Below are 27,752 nucleotides of genomic sequence, written 5' to 3' on the forward strand. Positions count from 1 at the left end.
GCAGTGTTTACAGAGACTGAGTTTTAGAGACAGGAGGAGTTCATAGTCATCATTATAAAGGCAGAAACTAATTTATGAGAGAAGCAGGGTCACTCTGCTTTGTGCCCAGAGACAAGGAGGAGTCTCACAGCTGGAGGAGGTTACTAAGGAAAAGAGCTTTTTTGTTGTTGTGACAGGAAATTTACAGAGATCATGAAGGTAGTAGGAGTTCAAAAAAGTCACAAAGACAGGGAGGTTTTTCAGGTCTGGAAAGGACTACACTGACCAGGATGGCTTAAGGAACTGAAGAGTTGTTTTTTTCCAGTAAAGGAGAGATGTGACAGAACCCGGGATTAAAGGCAAAGGCAGAAACTTGGAGAGTTTTACTGATATGAGGAGCTTACAGGGATAAGCAGGATTGTAGGGGCTGATAGAGATAGGGGAAGTGGTATCGATGAAACAGACAATGGAGAAACTGACAGACATAGGGAGGGTTCTGTGGAACAGATGAATTTACAGACAAGATGGTGATAATGAAGCCTGAGAATTTTCTCATGTTCCTTGCCCAGCATTGTTCCTACATCATGCCCTCAGGGTCTGAATTAAAGCCCACTAACTCCTCCCTGTGTTGTTTACTGTGAGTGATCTTAGCGGCTGCAGGATTTACTGAAGGGTTCAGATCTCCCTCTCCATCTGTCTCTGGCTGACCAACTGTCTTCAATGTGGTGTTGGACGATTCATGAATTGGGAATTCTGCTGAGTCAGGGACATCAGGAATACCTACAGGAGACAGAGAAGTGGACAGAATGGCAAATTAGATTAATGCAATGAAGGTTCCACGTGGAGAATGGCACTGAGTCCCACAGAGAACTGGAAATTCCCAGTCTCCGTCCCTGGCCTGTGCAGTTGCTTCCCTCTGGAGTGGAGAATGCTGTTGGCTCAGGATCTGGAGTAGCTGCAAGAGTGAGAGACACTGACAGAGGCAGCAATTAGACCCACACAGTGAGGGATAGCACATGGAGAGAGACTGAGTGATATCACCAGAGTGCTGGAAGACTTCAGGATCACACAATGGTATCATCAGAAGTGGTTCTGACCAGTGAGCACTGCTACCAGTACTCAGGGAAGACTGAGCTATTTTATTGGGATAGGCTCCCCAGGTATCAGGATTATGCAGTGTGCTATAAATGGACACAGATGAGGAGGGGGACAGGTCTGAGGGGAATGGAAATTCCCAAGTCCAAAGAGTAAGATTGAAATATTGGAACACCATGGAGATGTGAATGAAGACCAAAAGAAAGAAACAGTAAGGGACTGAGTTGAATTAAAATATGACATTGTCAAACAGATTTGTGACAGGAAATTATTGGTTAAAATAAAGTAAATGCCATTTCCACCCCTCACAATTCCTCATTCACCACAAGTGACATCACTTCCGCCCCTCACACCATCGCTGATGTCACACACTCAGTGACTTCCACGCACCCCCACTTCCGTGTTTGTCACCACTTCCGCCCCACCAACGCCACTCACCTGCATTTTGCTGACACCACCCCCAAGTCCCACCGTCACCATCCCTGCCCCCAGAACCCTGAGGGGAACACCACCCCTGCTCATGACTCCATCCCCATTCTCCCTAACACCACACCCACTCCAGTTACAGGCTCCGTCGCCTCCCCCAGCTCCACACCTCCGCTTGGTCCCAGCTCCCAGTCCTGCCGAGTTTTCACCAACCCCCTAACCTACCCCTCACTGAGGATGAATGATCAGTCCTCAGCAAAGGCCTCACCTTTATCCCCCTCCACCCACACATCAATGAATATAATACACGCCGTGACATCGAACACTTCTTCCACCCCCTCCGCCTCAGAGCTTACTTTTACAATGAAGACTCCCGCCTATTTTCTCTGAGGACCCCTTTGCCGGCCTCCAATACACTCCATCCACCTGGACACCCCGCGCTGGCCTATTACCTGTCTTCGATTTCTTCATTTCCAACTTCCACCGAGACATTAACCGCCTAAACCTATCTACCCCCTCCCCCACTCCATCCTCTCACCCTCACAACGTGCAGCCTTCCACTTCCTCTGCTCCAATACCGACCTCACCATCAAACCAGCAGATAAAGGGGGTGCAGTGGTAGTCTGGTGCACTGACATCTACACAGCTGAAGCCATGATGCCAACTCAAAGACACCTCCTCCTACCACCCCCTCTACCATGACCCATCTCCCATCACCAAACCGTCATCTCCCAGAGCAGACAGAACCTCATCACCTCAGGAGATCTCCCACCCACAGCTTCCAACCTCATTGTCCGGGATCCCACACTGCCCGGTTCTACCTCCTTCCCAAGATCCACAAGCCTGACCACCCTGGCCGACCCATTCTCTCAGCATGCTCCTATTCCATCAAACGCATGTCTACCTTGTCTACCTACCTCGACATTGTCCTATCCCCCAGTCCAGGAATTACCCACATTCGTTTGAGACACCACTCACACCCTCCACTCCTCCAAGACTTCCGTTTCCCAGGCCCCCAACGCCTCATCTTCACCATGGATATCCAATCCCTCTTCACCTCCATCCACCATGACCAGGTCCTCCGAGCCCTCCGTTTCTTCATCTCCCGACATCAACAACAACACCCATCCAATAATACTCTCATTCGTTTGGCTGAACTTGTCCACACCCTTAACAATTTTTCCTTCAAATCCTCCCACTTCCTCCAGACCAAAGGGGTAGCCATGGGCACCCGTATGGGCCCGAGCTATGCCTGTCTCTTTGTTGGCTACGTAGAACAGTCCATCTTCCGTAGTTACACTGGCACTACTCCCCACGTCTTCCTCCGCAACATTGATGACTGCATTGGCACCACCTCGTGCTCCCTCGAGGAGTTTGAGCAATTCAGCAACTTCACCAACACATTCCACCCTGACCTTAAATTTACCTGGACCATCTCAGACAACTCCCTCCCCTTCCTGGACCTCTCAATCCCCATTAATGACAACCGACTTGACACCGACATTTTTTACAAACCTACCGACTCCCACAGCTACCTAGATTACACATGTTCCCACCCTACCGCCTGCAAAATTCCCAACCCCTATTCCCAATACCTCCACATCCACCGTACCTGCTCCGAGGTCGGCCAGTTCCACCACAGAACACATCAGATAGCCTCCTTCTTTATAGATCGGAATTTCCCTTCCCACGTGGTAAAAGATGCCCTCCAATGCATCTCGTCAACATCCTGCACCTCCGCCCTCAGACCCCACCCCTCCAACCGTAACAAGGACAGAACACCCCGGTGCACACCTTCCACCCGACCAACCTTCTCAGAAACCAAATCATCTGCCGACATTTCCACCACCTCCAAACAGACCCCACCACCAGGGATATATTTCCCTCCCCACCCCTCTCCACTTTCCGCAAAGACCATTCCCTCTGTGACTACCTGGTCAGTTCCATGCCCCCCAAAAACCCACCCTCCCTTCCTGGCACCTTCCCCTGCCATGCAGGAATTGCAAAACCTGCGCCCACACCTCTCCCCTCACCACCATCCAAGGCCCGAAAGGAGCCTTCCACATCCAATGTTTTACCTGCACATCCACCAATATCATTTATTGTATCCGTTGCTCCCAATGCGGTCTCCTCTACATTGGGGAGACTGGACACCTCCTAGCAGAGCACTTTAGGGAACATCTCTGGTACACCCGCACCAATCAACCACACCGCCCTGTGACCCAACATTTCAACGCCCCCTCCCACTCTGCCAAGGACATGCAGGTCCTGGGCTTCCTCCACCGCCACTTCCACACCACCCAACGCCTGGAGGAAGAACGCCTCACCTTCCATCTCGGAACACTTCAACCCCAGGGCATCAATGTGGACTTCACCAGTTTCCTCATTTCCCCTTCCCCCATCTCACCCCACCTCCAGCCTTCCAGCTCAGCCCCGCCCCCATGACCTGTCCTAATGGCCTATCTCCCTTCCCACCTATCCATTCCACCCTCCTCTCTGACCTATCACCCCCATCCCCACCCCCATTCACCCATTGTACTCTTTGCTACCTTCCCCCATCCTCCACTCTGACCTATCACCTTCTTTCCCACCCCATTCACCTACTGTACTCTATGCTACTTTCTCCCCATCCCCACCCCTCTCTTATTTATCTCCCCACTCTGCAGGCTCCCGGCCTCTGTTCCTGATGAAGGGCTTTTGCCTGAAACATCGATTTTCCTGCTCCTCGGATGCTGCCTGACCTGCCGTGCTTTTCCAGCACCACTCTAATCTAGACTCTGGTTTCCAGCATCTGCAGTCCATGAGGAGACTACCGAGATAAGGCATGTTGTAGACAATGAAGCAAGTTACAGCGATGGGGATTGTAGTCTGGAATGCAGCACAATTCAAATATGTGGAGGGACTATCGGGAAAGGAGGAGGTTACAGCGATAGGATCTGTTACAGGATTAAAAATTATCGAAGACACTGGACCACAAGACATGCCATAGATACACTGTTGCAGAGAAGTGAGTTTTAATATAACAGAACTTACATTGGGGTGGTGATTGAGCCTGGGGTGTGTGTGCACTGTGCTCCAGCACTGTATCTGTGTCATGTTGTGTTAACAGATGTTTGGAGCCCTCTCATTGTACTTTGCTCTGTGCACTGTGGGTGACCTTACCTCACTACAGGATTTATTGAAGGCTCCAGATCTCCTTTCCCTTTGTCTCTCTCTGGCAGACCAACTGCATTCAATGAGGTGATGGACGACCCACCCAGCAGCTGGGAAGGCTATTGAGTCAGGACTTTCCTCAGTACCTACAGGAGACAGAGAAATAGACAGAATGGGAAATTAGACAGATGCAGTGAGGGTTACACATGGAGAATGGCACTGAGTCCCACAGAGATCTGGAAAATGGAGCGATATTAAGTAATAGTCCCAGATTGCTGGAAGATGTCAGGATCACACAATTGTGTGGGAAGAATGGGTTTAGCTTCATGATGCCCTGGTATCAGTGCTCAGGGATGAGCACCCAGTGAGCAGGTGAAGTAATGGCCTCGTGGTATTATTGCGAGAGAATGTATCCAAAACCTCAGCTAATGTTCAGGGGAGGCAGGATTGAATCCCGCCATCTGAAAAGGAGACATTTGAAATCAATAATTTTAAAAATAATAATTATTAATCCACAAATAAGTATGAAACCATTACTGATGTACAACAAATCCAAACACTTGTCCTTTAGAGAAGGACATCTGCCCATCCTCACGTGGTCTGCACGACATCCCCACAGCAAAGGGTTTGCCCCTCAATTACCCTCTGAAATGGCCGAGCAAGCTACTCAGTTCAAGGGCTTCTGGGACTGGGCAATAAAGGCTGGTCAGACAGAGACTCACACATCCCATACCTGATTTAAAAAAAATCTATTAGGATGGTCCCCCTGGAACTGTACTAGGAGCAGTGTCCTGGCTAATCATGTTGGTAGGTTTATGGACAGGGCATTAAACTGACAGAGAGGATGCAGGGACAGGATTCAAGTGAAAGGATCTTTCCAAAACCACAAAAGAAAGGTGAAGTATGGGAGCAGCATGGGAATGTGACTGAAGACAAGCAGAAAGGAACAGGAGGAGACAGAGTTTAACTAAAATTTTTACGTTGAGGGCGGCACGATAGCACAATGGTTAGCACTGCTGCGTCACAGCACCAGAGACCCGGGCTCAATTCCCGCCTCAGGCAACTGTCTGTGTGGAGTTTGCACATTCTCCCCGTGTCTGTGTGGGTTTCCTCATGGTGCTCCGGTTTCCTCCCACAGTCCAAAAAGTTGCAGGTTAGGTGAATTAGCCATGGAAAATTGCCCACAGTGTTAGGTGTAGGGGAATGGTTCTGGGTGGGCTGTTCTTCGCAGGGTCAGTGTTGACTTATCGGGGCGGCACGGTGGCTCAGAGGTTCTCACTGCTGCCTCACAGCGCCAGAGACCTGGGTTCAATTCCCGCCTCAGGCGACTGACTGTGTGGAGTTTGCACGTTCTCCCCTTGTCTGCGTGGGTTTCCTCCGTGTGCTCCGGTTTCCTCCCACAGTCCAAAGATGTGCAGGTCGGGTGAATTGGCCATGCTAAATTGTCCGTAGTGTTAGGTAAGGGGTAAATGTAAGGGTATGGGTGGGTTGCACTTCGGCGGGTCGGTGTGGAGTTGTTGGGCCGAAGGGCCTGTTTCCACACTGTAAGTAATCTCATCTAAAATTGTACATCAGCAAATAGATTTGTGACGGAAAATTGTGGAAGAGAATATATTATGTTTTTTTTTAAACAGACAACGTTGCTACAATATGGTCGAAGGATTTGTGACACAGAGATAAGAGAGATTTAGACACCAGGGAGACATGGATACAGGGTGAACAAAAATATTCAGTGGTTTGTAATCTTGTGCAAACTCAGGCAAAATGGGCAACGATAACAATAATGGATAACAAAGGCATTACAGAGAAAGCATTTGGCCTCAGATCATGAAGTAGAGTCAGTCTGAATGTACATTCTGGCTACTACTTGCCAAGGACACAAGCAGCAGAACAGTTTTAGCCACTGAACAGCATTCCATTGTTCATCACTGCATTACACACGAACTCATTGGAATTTTTTTAACAAACACATTGTGATAACTTTGGGAAACTTCAATATTTGTATAATCTGGGACAATCACACAGTCACCATTGGTATTGGAAGATGAGTTTGGTTAATTTTTTTTCAGTGTTTCTTTGAAAAACACATTGTGCAACTGTCAAGGGACGTAACTATCGCAGAGCGACCATGTAATGAAACTTAGTGAATGAGTAATGTCACCTGCAGAGATCCTTCGGGAAATGTGGTAAAGTGCAGTTAAAATAAATAAAGTTTTAAAGTGATTCACAGAAAGGAAATCTGCAACTAGAAATAAAAATAGACAATTACATGAGTTTGACAGGAGAACTGACCAAGGTAAACGCGGGAAACAGACTGAAATATGTGCCTGTAAATGAACAGTGGAAAATATTTGAAGGGACAATGCAAAATACTCAACAAAAGGACATTCAATTGAAACAGTAAAAACCTCAGCAAGAAATTCCCACTGATCCTTTACTCAGGACAAAACGAATCATACTAGATTATGAGGCTGAGAAGATCACCAAAAAGTACTTAAAAGCCTGAAGTGAGAGAGTGTTTTAGGAGTAATTGCAATGGGTCTGCTAGCAGGAGGAGGGCAGTGGGAAGGGGAATCATTGTCAAGGTTTAATGACACGATAGAAACAGGGAGAGATGAATGTGCTGGAGGTGGTGAGAGTGTTACAGAGAGTGGTCAGGGTGTTACAAAGCCAGGACGGATTTCTGCAGCTGGAGGGGTTTGCAGAGGTACGGAGGGACATAGGTATTTTTATTTATTCATTCATGGGATGTGGGTGTCACTGCCTGGAACAACGTTATTTGGCCCCTCTGCTAATTACCTAGAGGGCAGCTCAGAGTCAGCCATATTGCTGTGGGTCTGGAGTCACATGTTGGCCAGACCAGGTTAGAATATTTGATGTCCTTCCCTCAAGGATGTTAGTGAACTAGATGAGTTCTTCCGACTGATCAACAATGTTTTAATGGTGGCCCCACCAATGTCTTTTACAGCCACAACATGACATCCCAACTCTTACACTTAATGCTCTCCCGAATGAAGGTAACCATCCCAAATGCCTTCTTCACCAGCCTGTCTACCTGTGACACCACATTCAAAGAAATGTGTACCTGGGTCACTGGATCTCTGACTGAAAACACGATCCAGGGCCCGAACAATAACTGTACAAGTCCCACCCTGGTTTGTTCCACCAAAATGGAACACCTCACCTTTATCTAATTAAACTCCATCTGCTATTCTTCAGCCCACTATCCCAGCAGTACTGTTCATCCTGTTGTATCACAGATAACATTCTCCACTATCCACTTTACCACCAATTTCAGTGTCACACAAAACAATTACTTACCAGGAAACCAATATTCCCATCCAAACCATTTATCCAAATGACAAACAACAGTGGACCCACTCCACCGCTGGTCACATGTCTCCAGCCAGAAAAAAACAACATGCCTCCCACCACCCTCTGTCTCCTACCATCAAGCAAATTTTGTATCCAGTTCACGAGCTCCTCCTGAAAGCCATATCCTTTGACACTGATCTGAGCTTATTACCCAGTTTACCAGACAGAACACAGAACACAGAACAGTTCAGCCCAAGACCCTTCGGCCATGATTTCATGCCAACCTTTTATCCAACTGTAAGATCAAAATAAACTACATACCCTTCATTTTACTATTATCCATGTGTCTGTCCAAGATTCTATTAAATGTCCCAGATGTGCCTAATTTTACTACCACCATTGGCAGTCCATCCAACCACCTACAATTCTCTCTCCTCTTATCCATCCTCCATTCACCTTAAAGTTACGCCCCCTTGTAATAGCCATTTATGCCAAAGGAGGAAAAGTCTCTGACTATTCACTCACTCTGTGCCTCTTATCATCTTGTTCACATACACAAAGTCGCCCCGCCCCCTTCTTCACTCCAATGAAAAAATCCTTCGCTCGCTCACCTTTTTTTGTAAGAACTGCCCTCCATTACAGGCAGCATCTTGGTAAATCTTCTGTGTACGCTCGCTAAATCGTGCGCATCCTTCCTGTAAACAGGGGACCAGAACTGAACACAATATTCCAAGTGTGGTCTCACCAGGACGCTATAAAGATGCAGTAAAACCTCACGGCTCTTACCGTCAATCCCCTTCTAAGTGGAGCCAACACAACAAGTGCCTTTTTAACAACCCTACCAACGTGCGTGACGATTTTGAGGGATCTATTGACACTGACCCCATGATCTCTGGCAAGTAATCTACCTTTCACCCTGTATTCTGTATTCAAATTCGACCTTCCAGAATGAATCACTTCACACTTTTCCAGATTGGACTCCATCTGCCACTTCCAGCCCAGCTCTGCGTCCTGTCAATGTCCCATTGCATTCTACAACAGCTCTCCACATTCCCCACCACTCCACCAACCTTCACGTTATTGGCAAACTTACTAATCCACTCTCCAACATCCTCATCCAAGTCATTCACAAAACTCACAGAGAGCAGAGTCCCAGAGCTGATTGTTACAGAACCCCACTGGTCACTGAGCTCCAGGCTCAATACTGTCCATCTGCTGCCACCCTCTGTCTTCTCTGGGCCATCCAATCCTGTATCCAGACAGACAGATTTCCCTGTATCCCAATTTTCCTTCTTTTCTGAATGAGCCATCAACATATTCTGCCATATCCTCAAAGAATTCAATAAGGTTTGTGAGGCATGACCTGACCGCTCACAAACCCATACTGACTGTGGCTAATTTAACTATGGTTTTCCAAGTAGTCGTATATCCTGTCTTTAGAGTCCTCGCCAATAATCTGCACACCACAGACATAAAACTAAATCTGTAATTCCCAGAATTCTACCTCCGTAATATGGTCCAAACTCTACAAACGTTCTCTCCTCTCCCATGCTCCCCAGAATGACACTGGAGGGTGGAGGGAGTTACAGAGATAGGGAGGGATATCAGGACACGAGGATTTTGCAGATATTAGGAGGTTTGCAGTGCCAAAAGGAGGCTTCAGTAATTGTGAGGTTTCATGGTGATGAAGGCATTTGAGGAGGGAGGGAGGGAGGGAGGATTGTATGGAAATGAGCGGTTTCATAGTTTAGGTGTTTTGTTAGGACTGCAAAAGGTTACGGAATTGGGGAGGTTTAAGCACTTGAGATTGTTACACAAACATGGTTTTGGTTGCAATGCAGGAAGAGGATTCAGGAAGCTGGAGAGTATGGGGTCTGAACGAGGTTACACAAATGGGAAGAGTTGTCAGGAGTGGAGGTGTTTACAGAGACAGCAATGGCCTGATCTGGAGCAGAGGACCCAGATTGGGAGGGGTGTGGGGACTGGAGGTGATTTCACAGGGAGGGAGGACCATAGACCCACAGGAGGTTACAGAAATGTGGAGAGCTGTAGGGCTGACAGGGGTTCATGGAGTTGGGAATGTTGGGAGGGATAGAGAAGTTTACAGGGATAAGAATGTTTGTAGGCCAGGGCTGAATCACAGACAGGGACTGTTTTAGGGAGCTGAGCAGATTACAGAGATAAAGATATTTGTATCGACTGGAAGAACAAACTGAGATATGCAGGGTATCGTGACTAACGATGTTTATAGACATAGGAAGGATTAGGTTCTGGGGGTTATGGAGGCTGTGGAATCTGGATTTCTTTTCAGAGACTGGGATAGCAATTTTGGTCAGAAACAGTTTCACAGATAAGGGAGCATAGCACAAACAGGAGGAATTTGTAGAGGAGGGTGACGTTTAAACAGATAGTGGTGTAAGAGCTGGACAAGGTTATGGAGATGGGTAGATGGTGGAGACACAGGAGGAGCTTACATTGACATGGGGGTGATAGTGACAGGAGGGTGTTAAATAGATAGTGCATTTTGTAGGGACCGGATTGGGAGAGGTACAGGCATGGAGTGAGTTCGACAGATCAGGATTACTGCAGAGACCCGAGAGGATTACACTGATAGGGATGGTGGTCGGGTCTCCACAGACTGTTGGTGTTTAGGGACTGGAAGAGATTTGGTAGATAGGGAGGGATGTAAGAGCTGCAGGAGCTTATGGAGAGTTGGAGCAACTGCAGAAGTAGGTTTCTCAGACAGGAGTAGGTTATAGATAGTGAGGGTTGTGTGGTCTGAGTAAGTCAAAAAGAGGAGAGTTTTCTCGTCTGGAAGAGGTTACACTGACAGGGACAGTTGAAGAGACTGAAGCAAAAATGCATGGAGAAGGTTACACAGATCGGGAGGAGAGTAGGGGCTGAAGGTGAATACACAGACATGGAGAGTTGTATTGTTAGACGGAGCTGAGAGGGATAGGGTCCGGTGTAGGGATTTACACAGATAGAGAAGGTTGTGTGTTTTGGAGAAGGTTATACTGATACAGACAGTGTTAGGGAGTGTTTAGTGGACTACAGAGGAGCTCAGAGAGAATGTATTATGGGGAGTGGAGGAGATTACAGACACGGGGATGGCTGTCGGGTTGAAAAGAGCTTCTACTGATCCTCAGTGCTGTAAGGCTGGAGGGAGATTATAACAGCGAGTTGTTGCCAAGACTTAATTTCTTCACTGATATAGAGCAGGTCTCAGCATGTAACTGTCAAAGGGAAGTTGAGACAGTCCAGATTAGTTTTCAGAGACACAAATGTTTATGGGAGTTTCAAGAGGGAACAATGATTGGGAGTGCTGTACCAAATGGTAATAGTTATAGGGAGGGTTCTAAAAGCAGGAAGAGGTGACAGACATATCGATCTTTGTAAGGACTGGAGAAGGTTACATAGGCAAGGAGTGTTTTAGAGTCTGGAGGAGATTACTGTGTTGAGGAGAATACTGGGGATAAGGCAAGGTGTAAGAGACGGGGATGGTTGACAGTGCTGGACGATAACCTGAATAGAATCGCCATCGTGTGCAACCAGGCCATTCGGCCCAACCAGTCCATTCCAAAACTCTGAAGAGCATCCTACCCAGACCCACCCCTCTACCTATACATTAAACCCTGAATTTCTCGTGGTGAACTTATTTAAACCACACATTCCTGAATACCACAATCAATTTATGATGGCCAATTCACTGAAGGTGCAAATTTTGGACACACACACACACACACAGTGAGGGAATACACGCAGACACACAGTGAGGGAGGGACACATACGCAAATCGAGGGAGGGACACACACACATACACGAAGCGAGGGAGGGACACACACACAGCGAGAGAGGGACACACATACACAGCGAGGGAGGGACGCACATACACAGCGAGGGAGGGACACACATACACAGCGAGGAAGGGACATGCGCACACACACAGCGAGGGAGGGACACGCGCACACACAGAGCGAGGGAGGGACACGCGCACACACAGAGCGAGGGAGGGACACGCGCACACACAGAGCGAGGGAGGGACATGCACATACACACACACACACACACACACACACACACACACACACACACAGCGAGGGAGGGACATGCACACACACAGCAGGAAAGAGACACGCACACACACAGCAAGTGAGGGACACACACAGACATGCAGCGAAGGGACACACACACACACACTCACAGACAGTGAGGGAAGGACATGCACACACAGCGAGGGAGGGACACGCTGAGACACGCAGTGAGGGAGGGGACATGCACATACACAGCGTGGGAGGGACACGCACACAGCGAGGGAGATACACACACACACTCACACAGCGAGGGAGGGACACGCACAGACACGCAGTGAAGGGAAACACACACAGATACACAGACAGAGAGGGAAGGACATGCACACACAGCGAGGGAGGGACACGCTGAGACACGCAGTAAGGGAGCGACACGCACACACACAGCGAGGGAGGGACACGCACACACACAGCGAGGGAGGGACACGCACACACACAGCGAGGGGGAAGGCATGTGCACACAAATTGAGAGGGGGCACACACACACAAAGCGAGGGAGGGACACGCAAACAGACACAGTGAGGGGAATACAGACAGACACACTACGAGGGACAGGAACACACACACACACAGCGAGGGAGGGACGCGCACATACACACAGCGGGGGACGGGGACACACACACGTAAAGCGAAGGAGGGACACGCACACATACACACAAACACAGAGCAAGGGACAAACACACACTCTTACAGTGAGGGGAATACACGCAGACACACAGCGAGGGAGGTACACGCACATACACTGCAAGGAGGGACACGCACACACCGCGAAGGAGGGACAAGCTCACACATGTCGAGGGGGAGGGCATGTGGACTGAAATTGAGAGGGGGCACGCACACACACAGCGAGGGAGGGACACGCACACACAGCGAGGGGGGATGCGCACACACAATGAGGGGATATACACAAAGAGCAATGGAGGGACACATACACACACAAACAAAGAGCGAGGGAGTGACACACGCACACAGAGCAAGAGGGACACACACACACAAAGCGAGGGTGGGATACGCACATACACTCCTAGAGGGACACACATTCTCACAACAAGTGGGGGGCACACACACAGTGAGGGAGGGACATGTGCAAGCACAGAAACACAGACACATGCAGCGAGGGAGGAACTCGCGCACAGAAACACGCACACACAGAGCAAGAGAGGAACACTCGCAAACACACAAGCGAGGGGGGAGGCACACGCACACACACAGCGAGGGAAGGACACGCACGCACACACAGCGAGGGTGAGACACATGCACACACAGCGAGGGAGGTCCACACAAACAGAGCAAGAGAGGGACACTCACAAACACAGCGAGGGGGAGACACATGCACACACAAGAGGGAAGGCCACACACACGCGTGCACATCTAGAGGGACACACAAACACACACACAGAGAGCAAGAGAGGGACACGCACACACGCAGCCAGGGAGAGGCATGCACACACAGCGAGGGAGGGTCACACACAAACACACACACACACAGAGCAAGAGAGGGACACACACACACACACAGCGAGGGGGAGACACATGCACACAGCGACGGAGGGCCATGCACAGCAAGAGGGACAAACACACACACACACACACACAAACAGCAAAGGGGGGGATCTCACACATACACAGCGAGGGAGGGACACGCACACACACACAACAGCAAGGGGGACACGCACACTCACAGCATGGGAGGAGACACACTTACACACACACACACACAGCGAGGGAGGGACACGCAGTGAAGGGGGGGACACACAAACACACATAGTGAGGATATGACACGTACACACACACAGCAAGGAAGGGACACACACACACACACGGCGAGGGAGGGATATGCACACACACAGCGAGGGAGGGACACCCACACACAGGGAAGGAGGGACAAGTAGACACACGGCGAGGGGGAGGGCAAGTGCACAGAAATTGAGAGGGTGCACGCACACACAGCGACTGGGGATACGCACAGGCACAGCGAGGGAGGGATACGCGCACACACAGCGAGGGGGGACATGCACTCACACACCGAGGGGAGATGCGCACATACAGTGATGGGATATACACAAAGAGCAAGGGTGGGACACACACACAGCAAGAGGGACACACACACACATACACAGAGCAAGGGGGGAAAGTCACACATACACACACACACACATCCAGGGAGGGACATGCACACACAGCGAGGGAGGGACACACACAAACACACACACACAGAGCTAGGGAGGGAAGGACATGCACAAACAGTGTGGGAGGGACAGGCACACACAGCGAGGGACAGACATACACATACACAGCGAGGGATACACACACACACACACACACACACGGAAGGAGGAACAAGCACACACATGACGAGGGGGAGGAAATGTGCACAGAAAGTGAGAGGGGGCACGCACACACAGTGAGAGGGGACACACACTGACACGGCGAGGGAGGGACACAGGCACACACAGCAAGGGGGGACATGCACTCACACAGTGAGGGGGATGTACACAAAGAGCAAGGGAGGGACACACATACACACACAAACACACACAGAGCAAGGGGGAAAAGTCACACATACACAGCGAGGGAGGGACACGCACATACACAGCAATGGGGACACACACACACACACACACACACACACACACACACACACACACAGAGCGAGGGAGGGACACACACACACTCACACACACAGCGAGCGAAGGACACACAAACAGCGAGGGAGTGAAACGTACACATACAGTGAGAGAGTGACACACACACACAAACACACACACAGTGAGGCAGGGAAGGACACGCACACACACAGAGCAAGTGAGGGACACACACTCACAGCAAGAGAGGGACATGCACACACACAGCGAGGGGGGAGACACATGCTCACTCAACAAGGGAGGGCCAAGCACACACTCGCACAGCAAGAGGGACACACACACACACACACACACACACACACACACACGGAGCAAGCGTGGAAAGTCATACATACACAGCGAGGGAGGGACACGCACATACACAGAGCGAGAGAGGGACACACACACACGCACAGAGTGAGGGAGGACGTACACTCACAGTGAGGGAGGGACACTCAGCGAAGGGACACACACACAGGCACAGTGAGGGAAAGACATGCATGCGCACATACACAGAGAGAGAGTGAGGGACACACACAGAGCGAGGGACGGGGACACACACACACGCAATGTGAAGGAGTGACATGCAAACACACACAGTGAGAGGGGGATACACGCAGACACACAGTGAGGCAGGGACACACAAACACAGACACACACAGAGCAAGAGAGGGACACTCGCAAACACAGCGATGGGGAGACACATGCACACACACGCACAGCAAGAGGTACACATATACACACACACACAGAGCAAGAGAGGGACACGCACGCACGCACACACACAACCAGGGAGGGATATGCACACACAGCAAGGGAGGGTCACACACAAACACACACACACACACACACACACACACACAGAGGGAGGGACACGCACATACACACATATATACACACAGCGAGGGAGAGACACGCGCACACACAGCGAGTGAGGGACACGCAGTGAAGGGGTGACACAAGAACACATACTGTGAGAATGTAACACGTACACACACACACAGCGAGGAAGAGATACACACACACACAGCGAGAGAGGGACGTGCTGAGACATGCAGCGAGGGAGGGACACACACACAGGGAAGGAGGGACAAGCACACACACGGCGAGGGGGGAGGAAATGTGCACAGAAAGTGAGGGGACACGCACACACAGTGAGTGGGACAGGCACTGACACGGCGAGGGAGGGACACAATCACACAGAGCAAGGGGGGACATGCACTCACACAGCGAGGGGAATATACACAAAGAGCAAGGGAGGGACACACACACACACACACACACACACACACACACTCACACACACACACTCACACACACAAACTCACACACACAAACTCACACACACAAACTCACACAGCGTGCGAGTGACGCACAGGCACAGTGAGGAATTGACACGCATGCATACACACACACACACACACACACACACACACACACACCGAGGGAGGGACACTCACATACACTGCAAAAGGGACACACATACTCACAGCAAGAGGGGGACACACACAGTGAGAGTGGGACACACACACACAGACGGAGGGAAGGACATGCACACACACAGCGAGGGAGGGATATACACCAACACACAGAGCGAGAGACGGACACGCACATAAACAGCAAGGGAGGGACACGCGCACACACAGGGAAGGAGGGACAAGCAGACATACGGTGAGGGGGATGGCATGTGCACAGAAATTGAGAGGGGGCACATACACACAGCGAGACGGGACACACGCACACACAGCAAGGGGGGACAGGCACTCACACAGCAAGGGGTGATGCGGACACACAATGGTGGGGATATGCACAAAGAACAAGGGAGGGATACACACTCAAAGCGAGGAAGTGACACACGCACACACAGCAAGAGGCACACTCACACACGCACAAAGCAAGGGAGGGACACGCGCATAGACACACAGCAAGGAAGGGGCACACACACACACACACACACACACGCAGCGAGGGAAGGACACTCACATACACTGTAAACGGGTCACACATACTCACAGCAAGAGGGGACACGTACACACAGAGAGGGATGGACACGCTCATGCCCAAGCACACAAACACAGACACACAGCGAGAGAGGGGCACGCACACACACAGCCAGTGAGGGACATGGACACACACACACACACACACACACACACACACACACACACACACAGAGCAAGAGAGGGTCACGCACACACACAGTGAGGAGGAGACTCATGCACACACAGCGAGGGAGGGCCACACACACACATGCAGTGCAAGAGGGAGACACACACAGAGCAAGGGAGTAACTCACACATACACAGCGAGGGAGGGACACACACACACACACACACACACACAGTGAGGAGGGACACACACACACACACACAGTGAGGAGGGACACACACACACACACACACACACACACACACTGAGGAGGGACACGCACACACACACACACACAGTGAGGAGGGACACGCACACACACACACACACACACAGTGAGGAGGGACACACACACACACACACAGTGAGGAGGGACACACACACACACACACACACAGTGAGGAGGGGGACACACACACACACACACAGTGAGGAGGGACACACACACACATACAGTGAGGAGGGACACACACACACACACACACACACACACACACACACACACGCAGTGAGGAGGGACACACACACACACACACACACACACAGTGAGGAGGGACACGCACACACAGCAAGGGGGACGTACACACAAGTTGAGGGAGAACACACACACACGCACAGCGAGGAAGGGACACACACACACACACACAGCGAGGGAGGGACACGCAGTGAAGGGACACACACAGACACAGCGAGGGAAGGACATGCCCACGCACATACACAGAGAGCGAGGGACACACACACACAGTGAGGGAGGGACACACACAGAGTGAGGGAGGGACACGCTGATACACGCAGCGAGGGAGGGAGCATGGACACACACAGCGTGGGAGACACACACACACACACAGCGAGGGAGCGACACGCACACACACAGCGAGGGAGGGACACACAGCGAAGGAGGGACAAGCACACACACCACGAGGGGGAGGGCATGTGCACACAAATTGAGAGGGGGCACACACACGCAAAGCAAAGGAGGGACACGCACAAATACACACACACACACACACACACACAAACACACACACACACAGAGCGAGGGGTATACATGCAGACACACGGCGAGGGAGGGACACGCACACACAGAGCGAGGGAGGGACACGCACACACAGACAGTGAGGGAGCGACACATGCATGAGAAAGTACACAAACACAGACAGACACAGCGAGAGAGTGACACACAGACACACACACACAGCAAGAGAGGGACACACGCCCAGACAGCGAGGGGGGAGACACATGCTCACACAACGAGGGAGGGCCAAGCACACACTCGCACAGCAAGAGGGACACACACACACATACACACAGTGAGGAGGGACACACACACACACACACACACACACGCACACACACACACACACAGAGCAAGGGAGGGACACGCACACACACAGCGAGGGAGGAACACACACATGCAGAGTGAGGGAGGGACACGCAGCGAAGAGACACACACACAGACACAGCGAGGGAAGGACATGCACAGTCAGTGAGGAAAGGACATGCATGCGCACATACACAGAGAGTGAGGGACACACACACAGTGAGGGAGTGACACACACACACAGAGCAAGGGAGGGACACGCTGAGACACGCAGCGAGGGAGGGAGCATGGACACACACAGCGTGGGAGGGACACACACACACAGCGAGGAAGCGACACGCACACACATAGCGAGAGAGGGACACACAGTGAAGGAGGGACAAGCACACACACCGCAAGGGGTAGGGCATGTGCACACAAATTGAGAGGGTGCACACACATGCAAAGCGATGGAGGGACACACACATACACACAGTGAGGGGGATACATGCAGACACACGGCGAGGGAGGGACACACACAGTGAGGGACAGGGACACACACACGCAAAGTGATGGAGGGACACGCAGACACACACACACAGCGATGAGGGACACACACACACACAGCGAGGGAGGGACACAGACACACACAGCGAGGGAGGGACACAGACACACACAGCAAGGGAGGGACACACACACAAAGCAAGTGCAACGCGCACACAGTGAGAGAGGTACGCGCACACGCACACACACACACACAGCGAGGGACGGACACACAGACACACAGTGAGTGAGTGATATGCATACACACACATACAGAGCGAGGAGAGGACACCCTCACACACTGCAAGAGGGGCACACGCACACACACACAGCGAGGGTTGGACACGCACACACACAAGAAGGTTGAGACACGCAGACACAGCGAGGGTGGGACATTGCTCAGAAAGCGAGAGGGGACACACACACAAAGTGAGGGATGGTGACACACAGACATACGCACACACAAACAAAAACACAGAGCGAGGGAGGGACATGCACACACACAGTGAGGGAGGGATATGCTCACACACATAGTGAAGGAGGGACATGCTCACACACAGCAAGGGAGGTACAAACACACAAGTGAGGAGAGTTACACACACACAGCGAGGGAAGGGGATACGCACGCATACACACACAAACACAGAACAATGGAGGGACACGTGCACACACAGTGATGTGTCTCCTCGGACATGTAATTATCCAGCTCTCACTCCAGTCTGCGCCCTCACAGTGTCACCGTCTCTGTGACTCCCAGGTACAACTAGGCCTCGATCCTCAGGGCTGATTTATATTCTCCCAGGTGTGAGTCAGCCTCAAGCTCCTGCTCCAAGTTGCTCCCTCACACGGTCACTCCCTCTGTGACTCAGAGCTGATTTCGAGCCTCCTGCTCTGCTTTATATCCAACGCCAAGTTCCAGTCGGCCTTGACCCTCGCTGCTGATTTATATTCTCCCACTTTGTGCTGCTCTCTCTCAGCTTCTCTCCCCTTGTGATTCCCAGGTAATGGTAGGCCTCAAGCCTCAGCTGAGATTTATAACATCCCATTCCACACTGCTCTCTTACAGGATCGCCGTTGTGCCTGGAAGACAGTGGGAAAGGGGAGGATTAGACAGAGCAGAGGGTGTTACAGTGATTGAGGGAGCTGTAGGGGATGAAACAGGTTATCTGGGGAGCTAGGCAGACCTGCAGTATCTAAAGAACTTTACTGGAAGATACAGCGAAAGTTGCAGACACTGAACAAGGCAAAGGAAATAGAGAGATGGTGGCTTGTTCATGACTGAGCTTAGTAGAGTCTAAAGGGCTTCAAAGTTTGGGAGAAGATTTGTAGCACGGGTGCTCGTTGTTGTGGTTCTGTTCGCCGAGTTGGGAATTTGTGTTGCAGACGTTTCGTCCCCTGTCTAGGTGACATCGTCAGTGCTTGGGAGCCTCCTGTGAAGCGCTTCTGTGATCTTTCCTCCGGGATTTATAGTGATTTGTATCTGCCGCTTGCGGTTGTCATATCCAGCTGTCCGCTGTAGTGGCCAGTATATTGGTTCCAGGTCGATGTGCTTATAGATTGAATCTGTGGATGAGTGCCATGCCTCGAGGAATTCCCTGGATGTTCTCTGTTTGGCTTGTTCTATAATAGTAGTGTTGTCCCAGTCGAACTCACGTTGCTTGTCATCTGCATGTGTGGCTACTAAGGATAGCTGGTCGTGTCGTTTCGTGGCCAGTTTGGTGTTCATGGGTGCGGATAGTTAGCTGTCTTCCTGTTTGTCCTATGTAGTGTTTTGTGCAGTCCTTGCATGGGATTTTGTACACTACATTGGTTTTACTCATGCTGGGTGTCAGGTCCATCGTTCTGGTGAGTTGTTGTCTGAGAATGGCTGTTGGTTTGTGTGCTGTTATGAGTCCTAGTGGTCGCAGTAGTCTGGCTGTCAGTTCGGAAATGTTCCTGATGTATGGTAGTGTGGCTAGTCCTTTGGGTCGTGGCATGTCTTCATTCCGTTGTCTTTCCCTGAGGCATCTGTGGATGAAATTGCGTGGAGTTTGACCCCACCCCGCAGCTCACCAATAGGATAAACAACACACTGAGAAACCTACAATAAAAAACGGACAGATAACCAGGTTTGACCGACAGGGAATGAAAGCTGAAACCAACAACACCCCCAGATTCTATGGACTACCCAAAGTGCACAAACCAGACATCCCACTCAGACCTATCGTATCACTACCAGGGACACCATCACACAAACTGGCTAAAGAACTACAGCAGAAACTGAAACACCTGATCAGCGGATCCAGACACTCTGTACAGTCAACACAGGAATTCTTGGACATCATCAGAAATATACTCATAGACAAGGTAGAAACTATGGTCTCATTTGATGTAATGGCACTGTTCACCTCTATCGACAAAACCCGAGCCAGAGAAACAATAGCCAACCTGCTGGACATACAGAACAGACAACAGGACGTTGAACCTATCAACAAAGACGGCAGACTGAAACTACTGGACCTGTGCCTCACAACACACTTCACATTCAACAACCAAATATCTGAACAAATCAACGGCACACCCATGGACTCACCCATCTCTGGACTCATAGCAGAAGTGGTAATGCAAAGATTAGAACAAACAGTCTTACTGCAAATTCAACCCAAACTCGGGGTCAGATATGTGGAGGACACCTTTGTAATCATTAAAAACACAGAAATAGAGAACACACACCGGATCATCAACGCCACACTCACCGCAATCCGATTCACAAGAGAGTAAGAAAAGGGCAACCAACTCCCATTCCTAGACGTGACGGTACAGAGAACACCGAATGGAGAATTCACCACAAAGGTATACAGGAAAGCAACACACACAGACCAAGTCCTGATCTATGAAAGCAACCACCTCAACACACACAAAAGAAGTTGCATCAAGACACTGTTCAAAAGGGCCACAACACACTGCAGTACACAGAACTGCAAAAAGAGGAAGAATGTATCCACCAAAAACGGATTCCCCCCGCAATTTCATTAGGGATTGTCTGTATGGATTTGTTAGACAACTGTCCTCTGATATTGATGAGGGCCGTGCAGATGATATGGTTTATATGGAGTTCATTCAGGTCTTTGACAAGGTCCCACACGGAAGGCTGGTCCAAAAGGGAAGATCCCATGGGATCCAAGGTCAGTTGGTAAATTGGCTCCACACATGGTGGAGGGTTGGTTTTGTGACTGAAAGCTTTTGCCCAGCGGATGTACCACAGGGATCTGTGCAGGAGCCATTGCTGTTCATTATGGACATTAATCACTCGGATGTGAAAGCAGACGGTAACATTAGTAGGTTTGCCGATAACATGAAAGGTGAGGGTGTTGTCCACAGTGAGGGGGATGGACTCAGGCTGCAGTCTGATATCGATCAGATGATAAACTGAGCAGAGTAATGGCAGACAGAGTTTACTTCTGGTCACTGTGAGGTAATGCACTGTGGGAAGTCTAATAAATGAATGATATACATCATGAATGTTAGGTCCTCCTGGAGTACTGAGGAATACAGGGACATTGGTGGGCAAGTCCCTGGATGTCTGAAGTTGTCAGCACAGGTAGACAGGGTGGGGAACACACCTGAACTGGGAACAGGAGGGGGACCCACATCCTGGTGGGGAATGTTGCTGGAGCTGCTCGAGAGGATTTAAACTTGTCTGGCAGGGCTGTGTGACCCCAAAGAGTCATAAGGCCAGAAAGAAAGTTGAGGCTGGTAAATAGGTTCAACAGAGGAATATAAGTGGACAAGGCAGGCAAGAACATAGCAGACAATTATGGAAAAGTGGTGGATTAAACTGCAGTTATTTCAATGCAAAAGGCCAAACAGATAAGGCAGATGAACCCAGAGCATGGATGGGAACATGGGATTGGGATCTCATAGATATTACAGAAACACAGCTGAGGGAGCAACAGGACCAGCAGCTCAATGTTCCAGAGACAGATGCTACAGGAAGGAGAGAACAGGAGGCAAAACAGGAGGAGAGCTGGTGGGTTTGATTGGGTGAAACATCCCAGCAGTAACTAGAGGGAGGATTCATGTAGGATCACCCAGTTAAATGATATTAGTGGAACTGAGAAATAAAAATTGGTCATTAGTTTTCTACGGTCAGACTACAGCGATAGGCAAACGGAGATGAAGGAGCAAATATGTCAGGAGATTTCAGACATCTCTTAGAATAATAGGGTTGTAATGATAGGGGATCTTAACCGTTCCAAACCTGGACTGGGATTGTTACTAAGTTAAGCATTTGGTTGGAAGGAATTTGTTAAGTGTGTTCCGAAAACTCCCAGTCATTATGTAAGTGGCCCAACTGGAGCATGGGGCCAAACCTGACCTCCCCAAGGTAGGGAACGGGACTGAGGTGTTAGTGGGGGAGCACTTTGGAAAGTTACCACAATTGTATTAGTTTGAAAATAGCGATGGAAAAGGACAGGCCTGGTCCACAAGTTAAAGTTATTCAATGGAGCAAGATAGTATTAGACAGGAATTTTTAAAGTAGATCAGGGGAGAGTATTTGCAGATAAAGGGAAATCTGGCAAGTAGGAATATTTTAAAATCGAGATAAAAGGAGCGTTCAGCGCCAGTGTGTTCTTGTTAGTGTGCAGCTGAATGCTGACTGAATTAGGAAACACTGGCTGAGTTTCGAGGCTGTGGTCAAGAAAAAGGGGGTCACATGTCAGATATAACTGATATAACTGATTCTCCTGAAGGGAATCCCTTCAGGAGCATTGGGGCTGTAGAAATACACTTAGGATAGAAATCAGGAATGTAAAAAGGGGACACGAGATAGCGTTGGCAGAGAAAGTTAAGGAGAATCCAAAGAGACTTTACAAGTGTATTAAGAGCAAAAGAAGAGCTCGGGACAAACCCGGTCTCCTTAATAATCAATGAAGGCAACAATGTGTGAAACTACAAGATCCAAAACAAATATTTCACTTTGGAACTTAGTGTGGATAAAGACTGGGGCGCTCAAGAAACTAAACAGTGTTTGGCCTGACCACTATTGGAATAATGTGTGCAATTCTGGTCTCACTGCCATCGGAAGGATGTTGTGGAACATGAAAGTGTTCAGAAGAAATGACCAAAGATGTTGCCAGGGTTGGAGGGTTTGTGCTTCAGGGAAAAGCCTGAATAGGCTGGGGCTGTTTTCACTTGAAAATGGGAGGCTGAGGAGTTACCTGATAAAAGGTGTTTAAAATCATGATGGGCATCGACAGGGTCAATAGACAAGGTCATTTCCCCAGGCGAGGGAAGCTTGCAAAGAAACCTCAAGAATAACTGGCTCCCGCAGAGTGGATGGAATAAGCTGCCAGAGCAAATAGTGGAGGCTGATAGAAATACATTTAAAAGGCATGTGGATGGGTGTATGAATAGCAAGGGTTCAGAGGGATATTGGCAAAATTGTGGCAAATGTGACGAGAAACGTCATGCAGGAGTTGGTCCGAAGGGCCTGTTTCTGTGCTGTACATCTCTATGACTCAACGTCTTGAAATGAGTCCACATTATAGAAAAGGAGGTGCTGGAGGTTTTAAAACACAAAGGTAGATAAATCCCCAGGACCTGATCAAATGGATCTCAGGACATTGTGGGAAGCTGGTGAAGAAATTGTAGGGCCCCTAACAGAGATATTTGTATCATAGAGAGCCATGTGTGATAGGCTGTTAGACTGGAGGGTGGCATTGTGGTCAGTGAAGAAGGTTTTCTGGGATTACAAAGGGATCCTGATGAAAGGTGTGAATGGCTGAAAACCTGTCGATGGAGTTCAATCTGAATAAATGCGAGGTAATGCATTTTGTACAACAAACCCGGGTAGGGCTTATACAATTAATGGCAAGACCTTCAGCAGTGTTGTAGAACAGAGGGACCTCAGGGTTCAGCTACATAATTCTTTGAAGTTTGTAACATGGAGAGACAGGATAGTTTAAAAAAAAGGTGCTTGCCTCACTTGCTTTCATTGCTCAGTCCTTTGGATATAGGAGTTGGGAAGTCGCATTGAGATTATACAGGCCATTGGTGAGTCCTCTTCTGGAATACTGTGTCCAGTTCTGGTCGCCCAGTTATAGGAAGGATATTATTAAGTTGGAAAGGGTTGGGAGGAGATTTACTGGGATGTGGCTGGGTACGAAAGGCTTCAGTATAAAGAAAGGCTGAATAGGTTGGTATTTTTCACTGAAACCTGAATGTTGACAGATGACCTCATAGAAGTTTATAAAATCATGAGGGGGATAGATAGAGTTAATGGGAGTTGTATTTTCCCATGGACAGGGGAGTTTCAAGACAAGGCACTACATTTTTAAGTTTAGAGGAGAGACATTTAAAAAAAAAAAGACTTGAGAGGCACATTGTTACACAGAGGGTGGGTTGTGTGTGAAATGAACTTCCCAAGAACCTGGGGACAATTACAATGTTTAACAGACATTTAGATTAGTACAGGAATAGGAACAGTTGGAAGGGATATGATCCAGAAACAGGCAGGTGAGATGAGATCTGTTTTAGAGTATGGTTAGCGTTAACTGAACAGTGTGGAGTGCGGTATGCCTCCAACTATGATTATAATGTTGTGTCATTAATTAAGAAAGGCTGCAAGAGAAAGCCAGGGAACTACAGACTGATGAGCGAGACATCAGGGTGGGTCAGTTGTTGGAGGTCATTCTGAGAGGTAGGCCTTACATGCATTTGGAAAAATAAGGCCTGATTACGGACAGCCAGCATGGCTTTGTGCATGGGAAAACATGTCCCACAAACTTGACTGGAGTTTGCTCAAGATGTGACCAAAATGATAGACGAAGGGGCCAAGGAATGAAAGATGGAGTTTAATTCAGTTGTTGGATTTAGTTCAGACAAACCAAGGAGGAGTAACACGGGTAATGGTTGGGCCCTGAACAGTGTTGTAGAAAAGAGAGAGACCAAGGGGTGCAGTTACATTGTTCCTTTGACTGGCATCACAGGGCGACAGGGTGTTGAAAGCGGCAATTGGCACACTTGTGAGAGCATTGGTGAGAGCATTGAGTACATGAGTTGGAGATATTGGTAACTCTGTCGTCAATATTTTTCCTGGGCAGAGGAGGCCACGGGGTGACCTTATACAAGTTTATGAAACCATGTATGGTCTAAGTAAGGTGAATTGCCAAGGGTAGGTGAGTCCAAAGATAGAGGCATAAACGTGACGTGAGACAGCAAGGATTTAAAGAGGGAGCTGAGGGGCAACATTATCCACAGAGGATGGTGCATAGACGGAATGGACTGCCAGAGGAAATGGTAAAAACAAGTACAATTACAACATGGAAAAGACACTCAGGCAGGTACATGGAGAGGAGAAGGTTTGAAGGGCTATGGGCCAAACACAGGCAATTCCGACTCATTCCATTTAGGAAACCTCGGCCGAAGAGTCATGCAGCACAGAAACAGACCCGATGTCTCCAGTTATTGGAGGAGGAGACTATCGAGACAAGGCATGTTGTAGAGACTGAAGCAAGTTACAGCGATACAGATGGTCATCTGGACTGGAGGTTTCAAATATGTGAAATAATTGGTGAGAGGGGAGGAGATGACAGAGATAGGAACTGTTATAGGAGTTAGAATGATTGAAGACACTGGTCCTCAATACAAGCCATAGATACAATGTTGGAGAGGGAATAGGGAACAGAAAGATCCCAGGCTGCATTACCACCCTCTCGTGGGAGGCCTGCTTTCCCCTCAGTTGTTCTGATGCTCCCTAAGAAAGCACAAGCCTGGACTGATAACTGGGAACTCCCGATGCTGTCTCATTGCAACAAAACTTGCAGCAGGCGTGCTGATTATTACTTTCTTCTCTGTGCACTGGAATGATCTTACCTGGCAGCAGGATTTATTGAAGACTCCCGACCTCCCTGACTTTGTCTTTCTGGCTGACCAACCATCATCCCAACCAGCAGTTGGCAAGTCTATTGAGTCTGGAACTTCATGATTACCTGTAGAGGACACAGAAATAGGCAGAATGGGCAATTAGACGAATGCTTTGAGGGTTACACATATAGAATGGCACTGAGCCCACAGAGATCTGGAAAATCCTGACCTGTGTTGCCTCATCTCTCTGGAGTGGAGAATTCTGTTGGCTCATGATCTGGAGTAGCTTCAAGAGTGAGAGACGCTGACAGAGGCAGCAATTAGACCCACACAGTGAGGGATACCACATGGAAAGTTACTGAGTCACATCATCAGAATGCCGGGTCAAACAATTGTGCTGGAAAAAAGAGTTTTAATTCATGTTGCACTGGGATATACAAACTGTGAGCAGGCGAAGTGATGGCCTAGAGGCATTATTGTGTGACAATTTATCCAGAAACTCACCAAGTGTTCTCTGGACATAGGTTCAAATCCCACCATTGCAAATGATTGAATGTGAAGTAAATGCTTCAAAAACAATGTAATTAAAAACGTGTAAATGAGTATTAAACAATTGCTGATGTTAAGAAAAATCCATCGGGTACATTCCTGTCTTTAGTGAAGTAATCTAAGGTGGGACTGGGATATCCCAGGTATTAAAGAAACAACAGCTGAGGGAGGGACAGGACAGGCAGCTCAATGTTCCAGGGGACAGATGCTGCAGGAAGGACAGAAGGGGAGCTGAGAGAGGAGGAGAGCTGCTGGCTCTGATTGGGTGAAACATCACAGGAGGACTGAGAGAGGATATTCCTGCAGGATCGCCCAGTGAAGCTGTGTTCGTGGAATTAATCAATAACAATGGGTCTTCCATTTCCTCTGATCGTTCTACAGACCCCGAGAGCCCCGCCCTCCTGCTCCTTGACCTTCTCAAGATGGCGGCCCTAAGGCCCGCGCTCCCTCTTCCCTCAAACAAATGGCGGCCGTGACCCTGGGCCGCTTCCCTGATCAGAGACCGCCGCCTCCTTACCCGGGCCTGGAGGGCCTTTTTAGAGTTATTTTTAACCTGTATCCAGGAATTGTGAAATCTCTTCGCTCCATTTTCCCAGCGAGGCTCCCACACACCGGCTCTGAGCGCGACTCTCTGAAGCCGATCGCAACCGCTGCCGGAGAAAGCAGCTCCATGTCGCTCTC

The 27,752-nt window shown here is 49.4% G+C and overlaps 1 long non-coding RNA gene across 2 annotated transcripts; it reads right to left on the minus strand.

The window, feature by feature from the left end:
* Nucleotides 1–236: 236 nt before the first annotated feature.
* LOC140487667 (uncharacterized) lies at nucleotides 237–27,752 on the minus strand. 2 transcript variants are annotated; one of them, XR_011962851.1, is made up of 4 exons: nucleotides 27,625–27,752; nucleotides 26,532–26,647; nucleotides 4,663–4,799; nucleotides 237–759 (listed from the first exon to the last, which is right to left on the minus strand). It is a non-coding gene; the product is annotated as an uncharacterized lncRNA (long non-coding RNA). The 2 variants fall into 2 exon arrangements; XR_011962852.1 differs by lacking the exons at nucleotides 237–759; nucleotides 4,663–4,799 and adding an exon at nucleotides 20,523–20,754.

Source organism: Chiloscyllium punctatum, chromosome 17, assembly GCF_047496795.1.
Source record: "Chiloscyllium punctatum isolate Juve2018m chromosome 17, sChiPun1.3, whole genome shotgun sequence".
NCBI lineage: Eukaryota > Metazoa > Chordata > Chondrichthyes > Orectolobiformes > Hemiscylliidae > Chiloscyllium > Chiloscyllium punctatum.